We start from the raw sequence: 17511 nt of genomic DNA, 5'->3' as shown, positions 1-17511 counted from the left end.
GCCCGCCCTGCCTCTTCCGCCGGGGGAGGTTCCGGCGGCGGCGGAGGACGCAGCAGCGGCGACGGCTGAGGCTCTCCCGGGGCCGGCGAAGTGGGCTTGCCCGGTGGCGGCCGCCGCCCGTCCAAGGAGATGTTGGGGAAGAAGAGGGCGGCCTGCCTCCGCCGCGCGTTGCCGCCCCGCTTGCGAGCCCCTAGGTTTAGGGTTAGGTTTGGGGTTAGGGTTAGGTTTAGGGTTAGGTTTAGGGTTAGGTTAGGCTGAGTGCTTCGGAAGGCACGGATTTGCCCTCCGCCCTTATGTCAGCGCGGTAAGGTCGCATTTGCTTTAGCGATTCGGCCGGCCGGATTAGCACTCGCGCTTATGTCTCCGCGGATAAGGGCTATTGTGGTGGAACCAGGAAAGAAAACCACTCAATTCCATTTATTTGAAATTAAGTGTACTTTTACTAATTACAAACAATAAGTAGCGAAGCAAAGCTGAGTCTGGTTAATTGGGCACAAAAGCAAAGAATATCATGTATAGGTCAATCCCCTCCCCTTGGCACCCCAGTCCATAGTCCAATTATAATTCACCCAACTGTCAGGTGGGAGATATCTTCAAAAAACATCATCAGGGTGGAATGCTGGACAGTTAACCTTGGCGGGAAACTCCCTTCCTCCACATGCGCAATGAGATGGTCAGGACAGCTTCTAGAATATTCCTCCAGCACATAACGATTCCCCTCCCAAATACCATGCCCCCCCTCCCCGTTTCAATGGCAGCCGAAGCAGCAGCAAGGCAGAGGCTGACATCTGGCGCTCCTCCAGGAAAGGGCAGTCAAACCTGCAGAAACGGAAGAACACAAACAAACAGACAGACAATACGACACAGAAGAGAGATACGGGAAGGGGGGGAAAAGAAAATTAGCAGACCATCCAAGAATCAGGGCTTGTCAGGGTAGGCAGAGTAGAACTTGCGGAGCAGACGAGGAGCTCGAACATGAGACTTGTCAACCCATTCAGTGTGAGATGGGGGAAAATGCTTCCAAGCCACAAGGTATTGGATACGGTTCCTTCATTTACGAGAGTCCAAAATCTCACGGACCTCAAAATGCTGCTCACCCTCAAATCCATAGAGATCTCCTTCCACGGGGCTTCTGGGTGAGGTACCACCTGGAGCAATCCCTGGGGTTTTCCCGGAGGGCATTTCACCGCGGCACAAACGGGACAACTAGCTACATGAGTCTCAGTGTCTTTTCTCCATAGTGAGGGGGAGGAGTATCCAGGATGGGTTGACTTTATCCTCTCGTTGATTGGACCGAGTCATCAGAGCTCTTGGTATAAGCCTCTGGTCCACCAGGCTCCACCCAGTTTTTAGACTCAGTCCACTCAAATGGACGGTTGACCATCCTGGATCTCCGACAGGTCGAAGATATTCAAGAAAGGGAAGGAAGGAAAATTCCAGTGTCTCCCTCCTACAGCATCCCAGGCGAGCTGGCAACTCCCTGGACTGTAAGGATCGGCCAAAAGCCCCCCAGGGGGCGGCCCGCCGCCCAGGCTTCTGAGTGAGGCAAGCAACACTCAGAAAGGGATTTGCTGGGCGAGCAGGAGACGGAGGGCAGAAGCCTCTGGCAGGCACGCCCTGCTGCAAGGACGCCAGCGGCGCCGGAGACTTCCCCAAGAGCTGCGGATCGAGAGAAGGGACAGGCGAGGGCGGCGCGGAGCCCCCCACCACCTGGAAGGGAGCCTTGCAAACGCTGCGGAGTGCCCGCCCCATTGGTACGTGACCCACCTCATTGGAGGGGGCTCACAGGCAGAGCAAGGACTCCTAGTGGCATGGGAAGCAAAGAAAACGGCAGCGGAGGTGCGTGGCAGCTCTTCGGAGCTCAAGCCGCCCAGCCAGAAGATTCAAAAGGGGCGCCTTCATCTCCTGGCACAGGCGCCATCTTGAAGCCATAAGGGACCACGTGTTCCAAGATGGCGCCCAGAGGCAACAGGAGACTGGCAGGACACAGGTACTGGCAACAACAGCTGGCAGTCCCACCAGGTAAGTGACCACCCCTCAGGCGGCCCAGAGAAGGGGTGGGAAGAAAGGCAGAGACAAAAAGAAGCACCTCGCCCCCGAGCAGAGCTGAAAGCGGGAGGGGGGGTCACAAGCCTCCCAAGCCATCTAAATAAGAAAGGAGGAGGCATTAAAGACTGGGACAGATTTGCAAGAGGGCAATTGGCCTCAAATCCATCCCACGCCAGGGAAAGAAAAGAAAGGCTCCTGGAGGCCCTACAGCAGGCGGGACTACAGGGGAGACAACCATATTGCAGGCAAGAATCCCCTTTGACACCCCTAGTCCTTGGGGTCTCCCTCAGAGGTGGCAATCCCCCTCCCCCATGCTGCCTCCCTGAGATCAGCCTCTGCCCCCCCCCCCACAGGCAGGCAGGGGCCCCCAGCCAGCAAGCTCCCACAGGGCCCCCCAATTTTCAGACATAATGATGCAGGCCTTCCAGCAATGCCTGACATTGCTGCAGCAGCCACAAATGCTGCCTCAGTGGCATCCTCACCTAGGATACCAGAAGGGCTGGAAACCCAGGGGGAGGACTGCTTTAGCTCCTCAGCCTTATCACGGGAGGAGAGTGAGCTGGATTGTGAGGAGGGGGAAGTCAGGGAGGATGAACTATCCAATGACATAGGCTTGCCCCCTCCTAAGCTGACCTTCACCAGGTTGTTCCAGCCTTTGTTATATAAATTGCTCCTTTTTAAGGGTTAAGCAGCCGCCAGGCTTGGGAACAGAGCAGCAGAGGCACCACCTCAGCAGCAGAGGTTTTCTGCGGAAACCATATCTGAGGAGCAGGCCATTGAGACCAACACAGTGCCAACTCCCAGGGCCTTTCTTGAATTGGTCAAGTGCCAAGGGGCCACTCCCACGTCGGGCCCCACGCTCACATCCACAGACAAGGCCTTCTTCAATGTGGATCAAGACATGGAGGGGGTGCTATCCCACCCACCAGGGGCGCCCCGGCATTGGCACTGCATACACCCCCGATTTTGCCAGGGGAATCTGAGCAGGCTCTGACATTGGAAGACAGGAAGGCGGACCTCACCCTCTGAAGAGGCATCAGGCAGCCGCCTGAGCAGTGAAGGCCGCCACCACCGCCTCATTGTTCAACAGGTCTCCTCTGCTCTGGCTGCAGGAGCTGCAACAACACATCCCCATTACCAAGGTCAGAGCGCACCAGGACATCAATAAGCTGGTGGCGGTCATCCAGTCTGCGGCGGATGCCTCATTGTCCGCAGCCAGGTTTGCCTCCAGGGCAATTGCTCCTCCGTTGCATCTCGCAGGCTGCTGTGGTTGAGACAGTGGCAGGCGGAGGTTCACCACAGGTGGCGCCTGGCATCCACTCCTTTCACAGGAGATGTCCTTTTTGGAACCGCTCTGGACCCCTATCTGGTCGAGAATAAGAACTAGAAGAAGGGGCTCCCCACAGCCCCTAAGAGGGGACAGTTCAGGATGGCACCTTACTCCAGATGGCCCTGTTCCCGGGGACAAGACTTTGGGTCCTCCTTCTGGGGTCAGGATCCCTTCAGGGGTTCAGAAGCGGGGTACTCAGGTGCCAGGCATTACCAGGAGGCTCTTCCGGCAGGCAGAGACGCCAAGATAGGCAGCAGAGGGGCAGGCAGCAGAAGCGGCCCTTCCAAGGGAGTGGAGGATGTGGTGGTGGGGTGCCCCTTCCGCAAAAACTAAGGCCAGAACCGAGTCACCCCCCCATAGGGGGGGCGGTTGGCATACTTCGCCGACTGCTGCGACCATGCCTCATCAGATAAATAGGTTCAGAACACCATGAGGCACAGCCTGGCTCTGGAACTCCTGTCTAAACCCCCAGGGTTTTTCCGGAGCTGCCCGGTTTCAAATAACCCGGCACCGAGATTACTGATGCAGGAGGCTATACAACTCCTGCTGGACATGGAGCCATCCAGCCAGTGCCTCTAGACAGCAGGGCCAAGGGCATTACACCATCCCTTTCGTAATCCCCAAGGCATCAGGGGGATGGAGGGCAATTCTGGATCTGAAGCGGTGGGACTGCTTCAATCGTTACAGGAGGTTCAAAATGCATTCCCTCCACTCCATCTTGGAGGGAATCAGACAGGGAGACTTCCTCACTTTTATAGACCTCACAGAGGCCTATTTACACATTCCTATCATTAGGGATCACAGGAGGTTTCTCAGGTTCTGCTACCTGGGGCAGCACTTCCACAACCAGGCCTTGCCCTTCGGCCGGTATTCCTCTCCGTGAGAATTCACCAAGGTAATGGCTGCCTTAGCAGCGAGCCGGAGGCAGATTCCAGTTAGGATTCTAGGCCACCTAGATGACCTGCTCATACAGTCATCCTCCTTTGAAGGGGCATTAGGGGATCTAGATATCACCTTGCCATTCCTGAGGGAGCACGGGTTCTCGGGGAATCCGGTTAAAAGCCAACTCTACCCTTCCACTAGGCTCATTCACCTAGGGGCTCTGATAGACTCAGTGGCAGGTAAGGTATTCCTGTCACCCGAAAGACAGTGCTCGCTAAGAAAACTAGTCATCCAGGTAATCAAGGGAGACAGGGTGCCTTTAGCCACGTGGTCTAGATGGTTAGGCACCATGGTCTCAGCCATTGGCATTATTCCTTGGGCCCGTCTCTACATCAGAGACCTACAATGGTTCCCTTGCCGTTCCAGTGAAGGCACAGGAGCTGCTCCCAGGCCAGGGTTCTTCTCCCGGCAGAAGTTCCATGCTCACTGATCTGGTGGACATCCCGGGCGATAACGAAGGGCGAATTCTTCAGAACGCCAGACCGGGTGACGGTAGCCACGGGTGCCAGCCTGTTTGGGGGGGGGCGCCCACCTACAAGACCAGATAGCGCAGGGACAGTGGAACCAGACAGAACTGACTCACAATATCAACTGGTTGGAATGCAGGGCAGTTCGCTTGAACCTAGAAAAATTTCACCACTCTGTCAAGGTCAGACACATTCCAGCCCCCCACAGACAATATTGCATCCAATGCCCACTTAAACAGATGGGGGGAACAAGTTGAAGGCCCTCATGCGGGAGGCCAAAAGGCCGGGTCCGTGGGTCGAAAGGAATGCTCTCTCCTTAAGGGCAGAATATATAGCGGGAGTGGACAATATCAGAGCCAATTGGCTCAGCTGGGCAGAAGTGGACAACTCGGAGTGGAGATTGCACCCGGCGATCTTCAGAGAGGTGATGGGCCACTTCGGCCACCCGGAAGTCGAGCTATTTGCCACCCCCCACAACACCCAGCTCCCAAGGTTTATGTCAGGTACCAAAACCAGGGGTCAGAAGGGGCGGATGCCCTCCTAGGCCCCTGGCCTCGGGGATTGCTCTACGCTTACCCTTGCCCCTGATTCCCAGGGTCATCCAAAAATTCTTTGGGAGGGGGCGGAGGTGGTACTGGTTGCCCCCTATTGGCCCAGGAGGCCATGGTTGGCAGACCTTCAGTCGCTATTGGGGGACAGAGCACAAGAGGATTCCTCAGGACACGATCTCCCTCAGGCAGGGGTCGCTGGAACACCCGGAACCCCAATGGCTCCAATTGACCACTTGGCGGTTGAGCGGAGCATCCTGAAGGAGGAAAGACTTTCCATCAAGGGGATAGAGCCCTTAGTGCTCATATTTCTTCAGGCAGGCCTGGACAAGGGGTTAGACCCTAACACGGTTAGGAGACAAGTCTCGGCCATTTCCTCAGTGCTTCTATGCGGTAGAGCCCAAGCACTCAGTCAACAACCTTTGGCAAGGCAGTTTCTGAAGGGCGCATCCAACCTCACACCACCCACGATACACAGGTGCCCTTCCTGGGTCTTGCATAAAGTGCTGGACGCATTAAGGGGGCTCCATTTGAACCATTGCAAACAATGTCTCTAAAGTTTTTAACCCTTAAGGTGGTGTTCCTAGTAGCCATCAAATCTGCCAGGCGGACATCACAGCTGCAGGCCCTGTCCGTGGAGGACGACCTCTGCATCTTTCACCAGGACAGAGAGGTGTTGCGGCTGGACCCTTCCTTCATACCTAAGGTGGGTTCATGTTTCCACAAATTATAGGACCTGGGTGTGCCCAATTTCTGTCCGGACCCTGCTCACCCCCTAGAGAGGAAGTGGCACACCCTAGACAGAACTGACCAAAGAGAAAGTCTGAGGCCCGGTTGGTCTCCTACCAACTGGGGTCTCTGGGTAAAAAGGTGACTTCCACCACAATAGGCAGGTGGTGAGGATCTGCATTGCTACAGCCTACCAATCCCAGGGCATGCAGGCACCAAGCCCCATCACAGCACATTCCACACGAAGTGCAGTCATCTTAGCATCCTGGGCTACACAGGCCTCATTGACGGAGACGTAGGGCAGCCACAGGGTCTTCTTCCTCACCCTTTGTGAGGAACTACAAGCTGGACACATTTGCCTCAGTGGAGGCTTCGTTTGAGCGCAGGGTACTACAGGCTGTCCATAGGCAGGGGATACATCTCACCAGTCTTAGTTTGGCCAGGGGTCTTCAACTTATTACCCACCCTAGGGACGTTTGGCTTTGGTATGTCCCATCCTGGATACTCCTCCCCCTCACTATGGAGAAAGGGCGTTGGTACTTACCTGATACGCCTCTTCTCATAGTGGGGGGGGGAGTATCCAGACCCCCCCTGTCATGATAAGGTAACGTTTACTATGTTGTAGGTTGTAATAACATGATCAAAGTAGGATTCTTACTTTAGATTCATCAGAGTCCAGATCAGGCCCATATATTTGCATGTAATTCCAGAACTGAATAATAAACAGCCCCAAACAGCTAGGTTCTCCATCATATTTTACGCTTAAGGGTGGGACCTTAGCCATCTGGCGTCGCCTGCCCCCCCCTGCTCTCGGAATGTCTCTAGCCACAGGGGGAGAGGTCGGTGCTGGGTTTTCTTGCGCACATCCCCCTTCGGCCCCTCCAGTCTCCCTTAAGCTACGCAATGGGTACCTTTTTTCTAGTTCCTCTGCTGGGTCCCTTTCCACAGCACTCTCTCGAGCCCGGTGTTCGCTCCATACCTCTTCGAGGAGTTTCATGGCTTGGGATATTTTGTAATCTTCCTCCTTAGAGCCACTCGAGTCAGCCGCTGATTTTTTTGGTCTCCTTCTCGTGACTCCAGTTAGTAATTCCTCAGGTTCCTCTTTCTGTCCCACACCCCAAGTCCACCTGGGTCGAACAGCAGGTTCCTCCACCCTCAGGTCGGCCAGCATTTGTGTTAAAGATGGTGCTGCCGTTGCACCCATTTCTTCTTCCCAGTCGCTTTCATGTAAAGACATTTTTCTTTTCCTTCTGTGAGGGCACCCCCCTCGGAAGGTGTTCGCTCCGGGTTGGGTGTGAGGTGAGACTCAGCTTATTGTCAGGTGCTACTTCATTTAATAACTAGGAAAAAAACCACTCAACTCCATTTGTTTGAAATTAAGTGTACTTTTACTAATTACAAACGATAAGTAGCGAAGCGAAGCTGAATCTGGTTAATTGGGCCGAAAGCAATGAATATCATGTATAGCTCAATCCCCTCCCCTTGGCACCCCAGTCCATAGTCCAATTATAATTCACCCAACTGTCAGGTGGGAGATATCTTCAAAAAACATCATCAGGGTGGAATGCTGGACAGTTAACCTTGGTGGGAAACTCCCTTCTTCCACATGCGCAATGAGATGGTCAGGACAGCTTCTAGAATATTCCCTCCAGCACATAACGATTCCCCTCCCAAATACCATGCCCCCCCTCCCCGTTTCAATGGCAGCCGAAGCAGCAGCAAGGCAGAGGCTGACACCAGCTGAGTTTCAAAAGGCTAATATGATTTTTTTTTTAAATTATGAAAATAGCCTTTTGGCAATGATGGGTAATTAATTCCATGGTTATATCCATCTTTAAAGAGAGTCTACTGAACAGGAGTAACCTGTTTTTAAAATTTGTGAATATAGACCCTAAGTAAGCAAGTTCTAACAAGTCTGTACTATAGTTGTACATGAAATTCATATTTCTCCAATATAATGTGGAATCCTCCAACAAATATGACCATCATGAATATGACCATGATGAAACTGTTCAGTGGATCAGATGGTTGCCAGGATAGGAAAACCTGTATAAATAATAATGCAATAGTATGAATATGAATTCATATGCCATTAAAATGACTCTGTAGTACAAATAGCTCCTAGGTATTTAAAATTATAAGTTTTCTGAAAATGTTTAAATGATTTCTTTAAACTTTGATGGCCAAAACATGCCATGCAATTTCTGTGAAGTAAATATTTGTTCAGAAATACAATTATACTAAGTGGATGCTTTTGGAAATCCACAATTGTTTGAATTAATAAAATGTAGAAAAATGGGATACTGCAAATGTTGAATGATAAAATGAAACAACGTTGAATGACAAAATGGACTTTAAGAAAGAACAAGCATAATACAAATATTACAGTTCGTCTCCGTTCCTATTGCACGGACTGATGTTTCCCTGCTTTATTCTTCTTCGTTCATCTTTGAGATATGTTAGAGTGAGAGAGAATTAAACACTTTAGTTTGTGAAACCAAAAGTGTTGAATATATTTGTATACCAATTTAAATAATTAGAGTGTTGGTATTTCTCATTCAGAAGACAAATCTCCAGAGGAAATTCTTTCTCACCTTGATTAATTTCCATCTAGGCTATACCTGACCTCTGAATTAGCTGAACTGATATATTTTGTGTTTCTTGCTGTTCTGGACTACTCCCCAATTCAAACTGTTCTGCTTATTGTATGACTTTGTTAACCCAGTAACAATTTAAAATTACACAGTCTTTTTTGTCTTTACTAAAAGCCATGGATTTTCATGAATGGCTAGTCACTTCATCAGATGCATGGAATGACTAGACTAGTGGTTTTCCTGCACACTGCTTAGAGAGTCCAAATTGTGGGTTATTTCAGTCTGGTTGCCCTGAAACTGAGGACAGAAATTTTCCTCAGTTTGGCCCGTTTGGAAGCTGTTTTGGGAGCTCCAGCTGAAATAGTGCTTTGCTTGGACTCTCTTTATTACTTCTGACTTTTCCGGCTGAGTATATTTCCCCTTAGGCATTCTTGCCTTTCTCTTTGTCATTCCTTCACTAATTGCTGTATTCAAGCCTCCAGGAGGCAGGAGGTAAGCGTTTGGCTGGGGGAAGGGCCTCCTTTGTCGATCTCCTCAGGCCGATCTGGGAGGCTTGCTGTGCCTTTTAAAACACGAGCACGAGGCAGGAAGGCTCCAGGAGTCTGATTAACCCCTCGGGTTCCCTTTTTATTGTTTTCTTGCGAGTTCTTCGTTTTTTCAAGCCCCTCGCTTATAGGAACTGCCGCGGAGGCGCGAGTGTGATCGCCCAGGGCTAGGGCGATCACCTCATGGCCCTTACTATTCCCTCATGGCGCGGCGGCCATTTTAGGCGCGAATTTGCCGTTTAGGCCCAGCTGCAGGCCGCGCAGCCACGCTACAGCAGGGATCGCTGAGGGGCAGCAGGCCAGCAAGGGTTTCGGCCCTCTGGCCTTTGCCTCTCCTCTGTCTACTTATTTTTCGCCATTCCTGGGCGAGCAGAGCTGGTGCCTTGGCCTAATCAAAGACCTTCGCCCAGCCTGGGAGGCCTACAGTAATCCTGACCTTCTCAAGGCCCAAGCCTCCCCTCATCCCTGCCAGGCTTGTCTATCACTGACTATACGCCTGATGTTAATAAACCTCCAACTCAGGCACCTTTCTGCTCTTCGCTCTTTATTACATTATACTTTATATTTGCATATGGCCTGTTTACTGACTTTTCTCTCTTATCCTTTGTTACAGAGCAGAATATCATCTACTGCAGTTCTCTCTCATTCGGCCTGCGCTTGCTTGCTCGTGAAACCTAGGCATGGAGAAATCGGGACCTCTGTCCAGTAGACCGGGACCCTCCCAGGGACTGGATCAGGTTCCTTCTATATCTTTGGGTGGGAGGCCTAGTGGAGACAGGGCTCCCTCCCAGACCCCTCCCCTCAACTCCATCTGCTTCTGAGGCTAGGGACGCTGCCAGGCGCCAAAGGGCGCTTGACAAGCAATTTGAAAAAAAAAAAAAAAAAAAGCCCATCGCAGAGCGGCTAAGGAGACTCCCTCAAGGGATTCCTTTGTCCTCCCACATCCCAGAAGGGATTTGACAGCCATTATGGCAGAAGAGGTTGACTCTCAGAATCTGTCCCCTGACCGGTCTTTTTCTGAACCTCCCTCACCTGCCAATTCTTGGTTCCCTGAACAAGAACCAGCCCAGGAAGCTGTTCCCCCGGAGGATTCTCCTTCCCAGGGGGAGGAGCCTTTGGGCGCTGATGGTGACTCGGACCAGGATCCCGAGCTGTCTCCTAAGATGCAGGCGATAGTGGAACATGCCATAGCCAAGGGCATAGCTGATGCCATGCGGGCACGGGATAGGCAGGCGGCTCCTTCGATTCCCAAGGCTCAGGGCGGTCCTCCCCCGGCCAAGCGGGTGCGCCATCCATCCCTGGAATCCTCCATTGTGAGCGAGGCCTCGGCCTTGGAGGCAGCGGATCCCATAGAGCAGGGTCTGTCCGAGGATGAGGATCTCTCCCCGGATACCCCCTCTTATTCCGGCCTGTTCAAGCCCACCTTGTTTAAGTCGGTCCTCCGCAAGGTGAAGACCACCACTATGGTGGGCATCAAACCAAAGCCCACTACCACTCAGACTGATTAGGCCCCAGTAAACCCGAATGCGGTCATGTTCGACGCTCCAACTTCCCAACAAGAGTTGGTTCCCGTTCCCGGGTTGTTTCTAGGCCTTATCTAGCGTCACTGAGTTCAGCCAGCCACCTTGTCCTCACCTAGCAGGGTAGACAAGAAACTGTACACAATGGAGCCTGTCCTGGAAGACCACCTGGCTCTCCCGGCAGTGGATCCCCCCATTACGGCCCTTACTTCTAACGCCTCCTTACCTGCAGACCTGTCTGAAGGCCTCAAGGCGGAGGACAGAAAGGCCGAGAAAGTCTGTCACAAGGCTCACCTGGCGGCGGCCTGGGCCATCAGGGCCTCTTCTTCCGCCTCCTTTTTTAGTAGAGCGGCTGTAATCTGGTCACGCGACATCATAAATAAGATTCCCCAAGGGGATGCCCGTCTTCATCAGGACGTGACCAAGCTCATCGCGGTGTCCCAGTACGCCGCGGATGCGGCCCTTAATGCCACTAAATTCGCTTCTAGGGCCCTAGCCGCGAATGTCACCTCCCACAGATTGCTCTGGCTCCGACATTGGCAGGCGAACCAGAAGCATAAATGGAAATTGGCTTCTGCCCCTTCAAGGGGTCCAAATTATTTGGTGAGGTCTTGGATTCTTTCCTGATCAAATCAAAGAATAAAAGAAAAATCCTTCCCTCGACATCCAAGAAACAGGACCGCAAGTCCACCCCTTATGCGAGGCGGCAGTCCTTTCAGCCCTCAGAGCCCTCCACGTCTTCCTTCTTCTACCCCTCTAACAGAAACTCTGGGCAGCAGGGGGAGAGGGCTCAGGACAGGTCTTCCTTTCGAGACCGCGGTAGGCAACAGTTTGGCTTCCGTAAGTTCAATCGAGGAGGCGCCTCCAACAGGCCCTTCCGGAAGTCCAAGTGACTCCCCGAGCTCATCTCCAATCGGGGGTCGACTGCAGCTGTTCGCCTCCCACTGGGCCCAGACGGCTCACGATGCCTGGGTCTTACAAGTGGTCAGGGAGGTTCTATCCCTAGAATTCCTCTCCTCTCCTCCCAGAATCTTTATCAGGTGCCCCACTCCCTCATGTCCCACCAAGAGGGAGCAGATGAACCAGGAGGTCCCCCACCTCCTGGAGATCAATGCCATCGAGCAGGTGCCCCTGGACCAGGAGGGGAGAGGGTTCTACTCTATTCTCTTCCTGGTCCCCAAGAACTCGGGGGGGGGGGTGGAGGGCCATCTTGGACCTCAAGAACCTCAACAGGCACATTGCCTATCGGAGGTTCAAGATGCAGTCCCTCCAGTCCATTTTGGCGGGGATCCGCCAGGGAGACCTCCTCACCTCCATAGATCTGCGGGAGGCTTACCTACACATCCCAATTCACCCCCGACATCGGAAGTTCCTGCGCTCCTTTTATGCAGGCCGCCACTTCCACTACAGGGCCCTTCCATTCGGCCCGTCCTCGGCCCCCAGGACCTTCACCAAGGTTCTGGCAGTAGTGGCGACCCACCTCCGCCGCAGGCCCATAAGGCTCCAATGCTAACTAGGCGACATCATTATTCAGTCGTCGTCCAGGCGGCAGGCCTTGCGGGATCTCCAGATAACCATGACCCTCAGGCATCACAGGTTCTCCCTAAATCTCGAAAAAAGTCACCTTACCCCAACCACCAAGATCAATCACTTGGGGGCGGTGATAGACACTATCTCCTGCAGGGTGTTCCTCTCCCAAGACAGGTTGGAGGCCATCTCTGTACGGCAAGCAAGGCAGGTTCAGATTGTCCTCCTTTCACAACTACTGGGGAAGATGATCTCCTGTCTGTCGATCGTCCCTTGGGCTCATCTCCACTCCAGAGCCCTGCAGTGGCTGCTTCTTCCTCATCAGAGGGCCAACAGGAGCAACTCACCAAGACTGATTCCAGTACCTCAGTCAGTCAAGAGGTCCCTCCGGTGGTGGGCTTTTCCAGCTCTGACCAAGGGACACCTGGTTATCACCACCGACGCCAGTCTCGCAGGTTGGGGAGCGCACATGGATCATCTCGTGATCCAAGGCAGGTGGTCCCCGGCGGAATCGCTTTGCAGCATCAACCTACTGGAGCTGCAAGCTGCGAGGTTGGCCCTCCGTCATTTCCACCGTCACATACGCCACCGTCATGTCCTATTGATGACGGACAACATCGCCACGAAGGCGCACATCAACCGCCAGGGGGGCACCAGATCAAGAAGGCTGATGGCAGAGGCGGAGGCCTTGGGACTATGGGCGGAGCGGCACCTGGAATCGATCCGCTCCGACCACATCTCCGGCGTGGACAACACCCAGGCGGACTGGCTGAGCAGGACCACCATCGACTCTGCGGAATGGCGGCTGCATCCTGCTCTGTTTCAACAACTTTCTCGCCGGTTCGGCCTACCGATGATAGACCTGCTTGCGACAAAAGCCAACACGCACCTTCCGCGCTTTTTCTCCCGTTTCCAGTGTTCGGGAGCGGAAGGAACGGATGCTCTTCGCTGCAGATGGCCTCGCGGCCTCCTCTATGCGTTTCCTTCTCTTCCACTCCTTCCTCGTCTTCTAATCAAGATCATAGAAGAGGGGGCGGAAGTTCTACTCCTGGCGCCCCACTGGCCCCGGAGGTCGTGGTTCGCCAACTTGGTAAGCCTGTCGGTGTCCCCGCCGTGGCGGATTCCCCCGGATCAGGTCTCCCTCAGCCAAGGGGCCATTGTCCATCTGGAGCCTCAATGGCTGCAGCTGGCCGTTTGGCACTTGAGGGGGACCTGCTAAGGACTGAAGGTCTGCCAGATGACGTCGTCCACACTATTCAAGCGGCTCGGCGTCCGTCGACAACTCGGATTTCCGACTCCACTTGGGCTACCTTCGCCCATTGGTGTGAGGACTCAGGACTTGACCCCGTCACTGCTCCAGTGGCAAGGGTGCTGGACTTTCTGCAGGGGGGCCTTGAGAGGGGTCTCGCTCCGGCCACGCTTCATCGCCAGGTGGCGGCCTTGTCTACTGTTTGGTCCGGCGACCCTTCTCTTCCTCTCAACAAGGTTCCCAGGGTGCGCTGCTTCCTCAAGGGCGCCTCTAACATCCGGCCTCCCACGGTCCACCGTTATCCGACATGGCAACTTTCTGTGGTGCTACAGGCTCTCATGGGTCTGCCGTTTGAGCCTCTCCAGACAGCCTCTCTCAAGCACCTTTCACTAAAGACTTCTTTTCTCATCGCCATCACCTCCGCCCGTCAGATCTCGGAGCTGGAGGTTCTGTCTATGCGCCAGGACTTATGCGTCGTCCATTCCGACAGGGTCGTTTTGCGGCTTGATCCGACTTTTCTCACCAAGGTCAACTCCTGGTACCACAGGGCGCAGGAGGTTGTGTTGCCGAACTTTTGCCCGCATCCGAGCGAGCGCAAGTGGCACAAGCTTGATGTGCAAGGAGCACTAAAAATCTACGTCCATTGCACCTCCAATTTCCGGAAGTCCGAGGCTCTCTTTATATCTTTCCAGCCCGGATCGCTAGGGAAGAAAGTCTCTTCGTCCACGATTGGCAGATGGCTCAGAGCCTGTATTGCATCTGCGTACGAATTACAGTTGAGAGCGGTTCCTATCCGAATTACGGCTCACTCGACGCGCAGTGCGGCGACTTCTGCAGCTTGGGCCACGCAGGCGCCGATCGAGGAGATCTGCAGGGCAGCCGCGTGGTCTACACCGTCTCCGTTCATCAGACACTATAAGTTAGACATGTTTGCTTCAGCTGAGGCGGCCTTTGGCAGGCAGGTGCTGCAGGCAGTGACTACTTCTGTTGTAACCCGTGACTCTGATTCTGCCCGCCCAGATGGACATTAACTTGGGTATGTCCCACAATTTGGACTCTCTAAGCAGTGTGCAGGAAAATGACCATTGGTCTTACCCGAAGGGTCCTTTTCTGCACACTGCGAGAGAGTCCAATCCACTCTGGTCTGTCCGGGGTTACGGATCGTCGTGTCAACACGGTTCCATTCTAAGGTTATCTCCAGCTGCGGCCAAAGTGTCTCAAATTTCTGGGGAATAGGCACGCCTGGAGGCGTGGCCAAGGAAAAGTCTTTCCTCAGTTTCAGGGCAACCAGACTGAAATAACCCACAATTTGGACTCTCTCGCAGTGTGCAGAAAAGGACCCTTCAGGTAAGACCAATGGTTATTCTCAACCTTTTTTGACCATGCCCCACCTAAGCATCTTTAATATCCTGACGCCCCTCCCCCCATGACATATATTTCTTACTTTATTTAAAAAGTGAACTCTACTCGTATGGAGGAAGCCTAAAAGGCGCTTAACTTGGCTTAAACAAGGTTCAAATTGCCCCCATTAAAAATCAAATTTTACTTTTGTGATGCATGGACCCCACGTTGGGAACCACTGGGCTAGACTGATGTCAGATTTGAATTGGGGTAAGGAGAGACAGAAAAATAGGTTGCTTATGTAAATGCACATGAGATAGAATATAAATACCTTATCAATTAACTGTTGTTAAATTGTGTTTAAAAACCCTTTGTTAAGAGCGTCTGAATTTGCCTAAAACATGTTTATGTACGCGAGTTCATCGCTTTTCCCCTCATGCTGGTGTTAAAGTCCCATATATCCAAAGCTGATTCTTCAAAGTTTGCCATATAGTATTTTGAAAGGTTGAAATGCTCCGATACTTGTTCTTATTTTAAATCCCTCTATCAAACTTGTTTCCATTAATTATTTTGCTCAACAATTCCTGATTTGTCCAATTTAGAATTCAGAGAGACATGACTAGCAAGTGATGGTATATCGGAGGAAGAGCATGCAAAAGTACTTATCCGTGTGTGAGCAAAGCAGACATTTGTGTTTATTGCAGGGTCTGGTTTCCTCATTGGCACCATTGACCTGGTATTTTGGTTGCTTGGGAGTTGAGTAGTTGTCTGTATTCAGTATGGGTCTGGCACCTATTGCCACTTGAGAAAACACAATGTCATTTGTACAGTGTGAGATGTAGCTTATTAATAATGTTGGAGTGGCTTGAGCTGTAAGCTGTGGGTGACAAGCAGTGGTGTTTGGTTCACTTTTCTGTGCTCTGTCTTTTAATAGGTCATCCCTGAAATTGATAAAGCTCTATTGATTTGACTACTGATTTCATTGAATGGATTCACTCTTGTTGGCTGACTGATTCTGTCAGTCAAACATCTGTGTCAAGGGGGTCAGAACAAATTGGGTTGTAGTATAGAGCCTGGCTATGGATGAGAAATTTAGTGGCATGTTCTGGTTGGAAGCCATCTATTCTTCCTCTAGAGTCCACACTTAAAACTTTTCAAATATAAGTGATGGAAATTCAGAATTAAATATCTGGCTCTTGTTACACTTTAACTTCTGCCAGTTGAATACTTTAACTTGGAAAATTTAGCTGCTTATATCCTTGTACAAGTGTTAAATAGCAATATCAGAAGAACCAAATTTTATTGATAGTTGGACATGTCATAACTTTACACTTATGCAGTACATTCATTAATTTCTAGTTCTGACTCTGGACAAATGATCAAATTTCTGACAATTATTGCAGCACATTTAGAAGTTTCTGATAGTGTAGTCACACAGTAAATATTTATTTAATATATGGAATATTTTCTTTAATTTTAGTTTCATTATCATGGTTAAATATCTATTTCCTAATTCTGTTAAAATATAGTGTTATATTATTAACCCACTTGCTTATATTTTGATTTTTTACATAACAAAAAGAACATTCTAAGTGCTTATAAAACTGTGACCTTTTCTTCAATTTTGATGATATAAATGCCTATCTTGTCATATGAACTTCTTGCTTAATATAATGTATGTCTGTTAAGTCCTTTAATTTTGGGTAGCAAGAGCAAATTGCAAATTCATATCCTTAACAATCATTCATTTAGTGAATATTAGAAGCTACAGTGGCACTGAAAAAAGTGGTTTATGACCATTTTAAACACTCATGACTGTTGCGGCATCCGCAAGATCAATTGATCAGAATTTGGATGCTTGGCAACTGGCATGTATTTATGACAGTTGCAGTGTGCTGGGGTTATATGATTATTTTTGAGACTTTCTGACAACCAGATTCACTTAACTACTGCAATGATTTACTTAACAATTCTGGCAAGAAAAATCATAAAATGGGGCAAAATTCACTTAACTGTCTTGCTTAGCAACAGTAATGTTGGGCTCAGTTCTGATTATTAGGTTGAAACTTCACATAATCTTCTTAAACAGCAACTTTTATGTTTTAATTCCTCATTTCTGTTCAAGCTGAATTTTGTTACTGTATTGTGTACACTAGAGTTTTTGGTATTTGTTACGGTTTATCTAAGCTTGTTAGGAGGCTATGTACAGACTTTCTTGAGTTAAGTGTATTGCTGAGATACTGTGTTAAATTTGCTTTAATTTATGTTGGCCATGGGATTTTTTTTAATTGATTTTTTTCTTGACAAGGTTCCATGAGTTTCTGACAGAATAGCTAATTGCTAGGAATTATGAAAGAAATAATTGAACATGAGACCACCACAGTTTGATGATACCTATTCAGGAATGTTCATTTTTGTCCAATAAAACAGTTATTTTGTCAGTGATTAAGAAAAAGATTGCATAAAAATTTGTGGAACCATAACTGAAATTACTTGTCCAGGTAATGCATACTGGGAACAGATAATCCTCTTAAATGTCTTGTTTAGCAATCTCAGTAGTAGCACTGCATTGTTATGGTAATTTATATTGTATCTATGACTAATAGAAGGAAGTTAGTTGATTGATATTGGATCATATTACAGCAACTGTAATGTAAAGTGTTAGGTCTT

At 50.6% G+C, this 17511-nt stretch overlaps 1 protein-coding gene across 2 annotated transcripts in view; it reads left to right on the top strand.

The window, feature by feature from the left end:
- The window catches only part of PTBP3 (polypyrimidine tract binding protein 3), an 86532-nt gene that overhangs the window by 8696 nt on the left and 60325 nt on the right, over positions 1 to 17511 (top strand). The gene's annotated exons all lie outside the window — the stretch shown is intronic.

The sequence above is a fragment of the Thamnophis sirtalis genome, unplaced genomic scaffold (genome assembly GCF_051295495.1).
Source record: "Thamnophis sirtalis isolate CommonGarterSnake01/CBP01778 unplaced genomic scaffold, rThaSir2_p1.2 scaffold_5, whole genome shotgun sequence".
Lineage (NCBI taxonomy): Eukaryota > Metazoa > Chordata > Lepidosauria > Squamata > Natricidae > Thamnophis > Thamnophis sirtalis.
The sequence above is the reverse complement of the archived record's forward strand: the minus strand, read 5'-3'. Positions and strand labels throughout refer to the sequence as shown.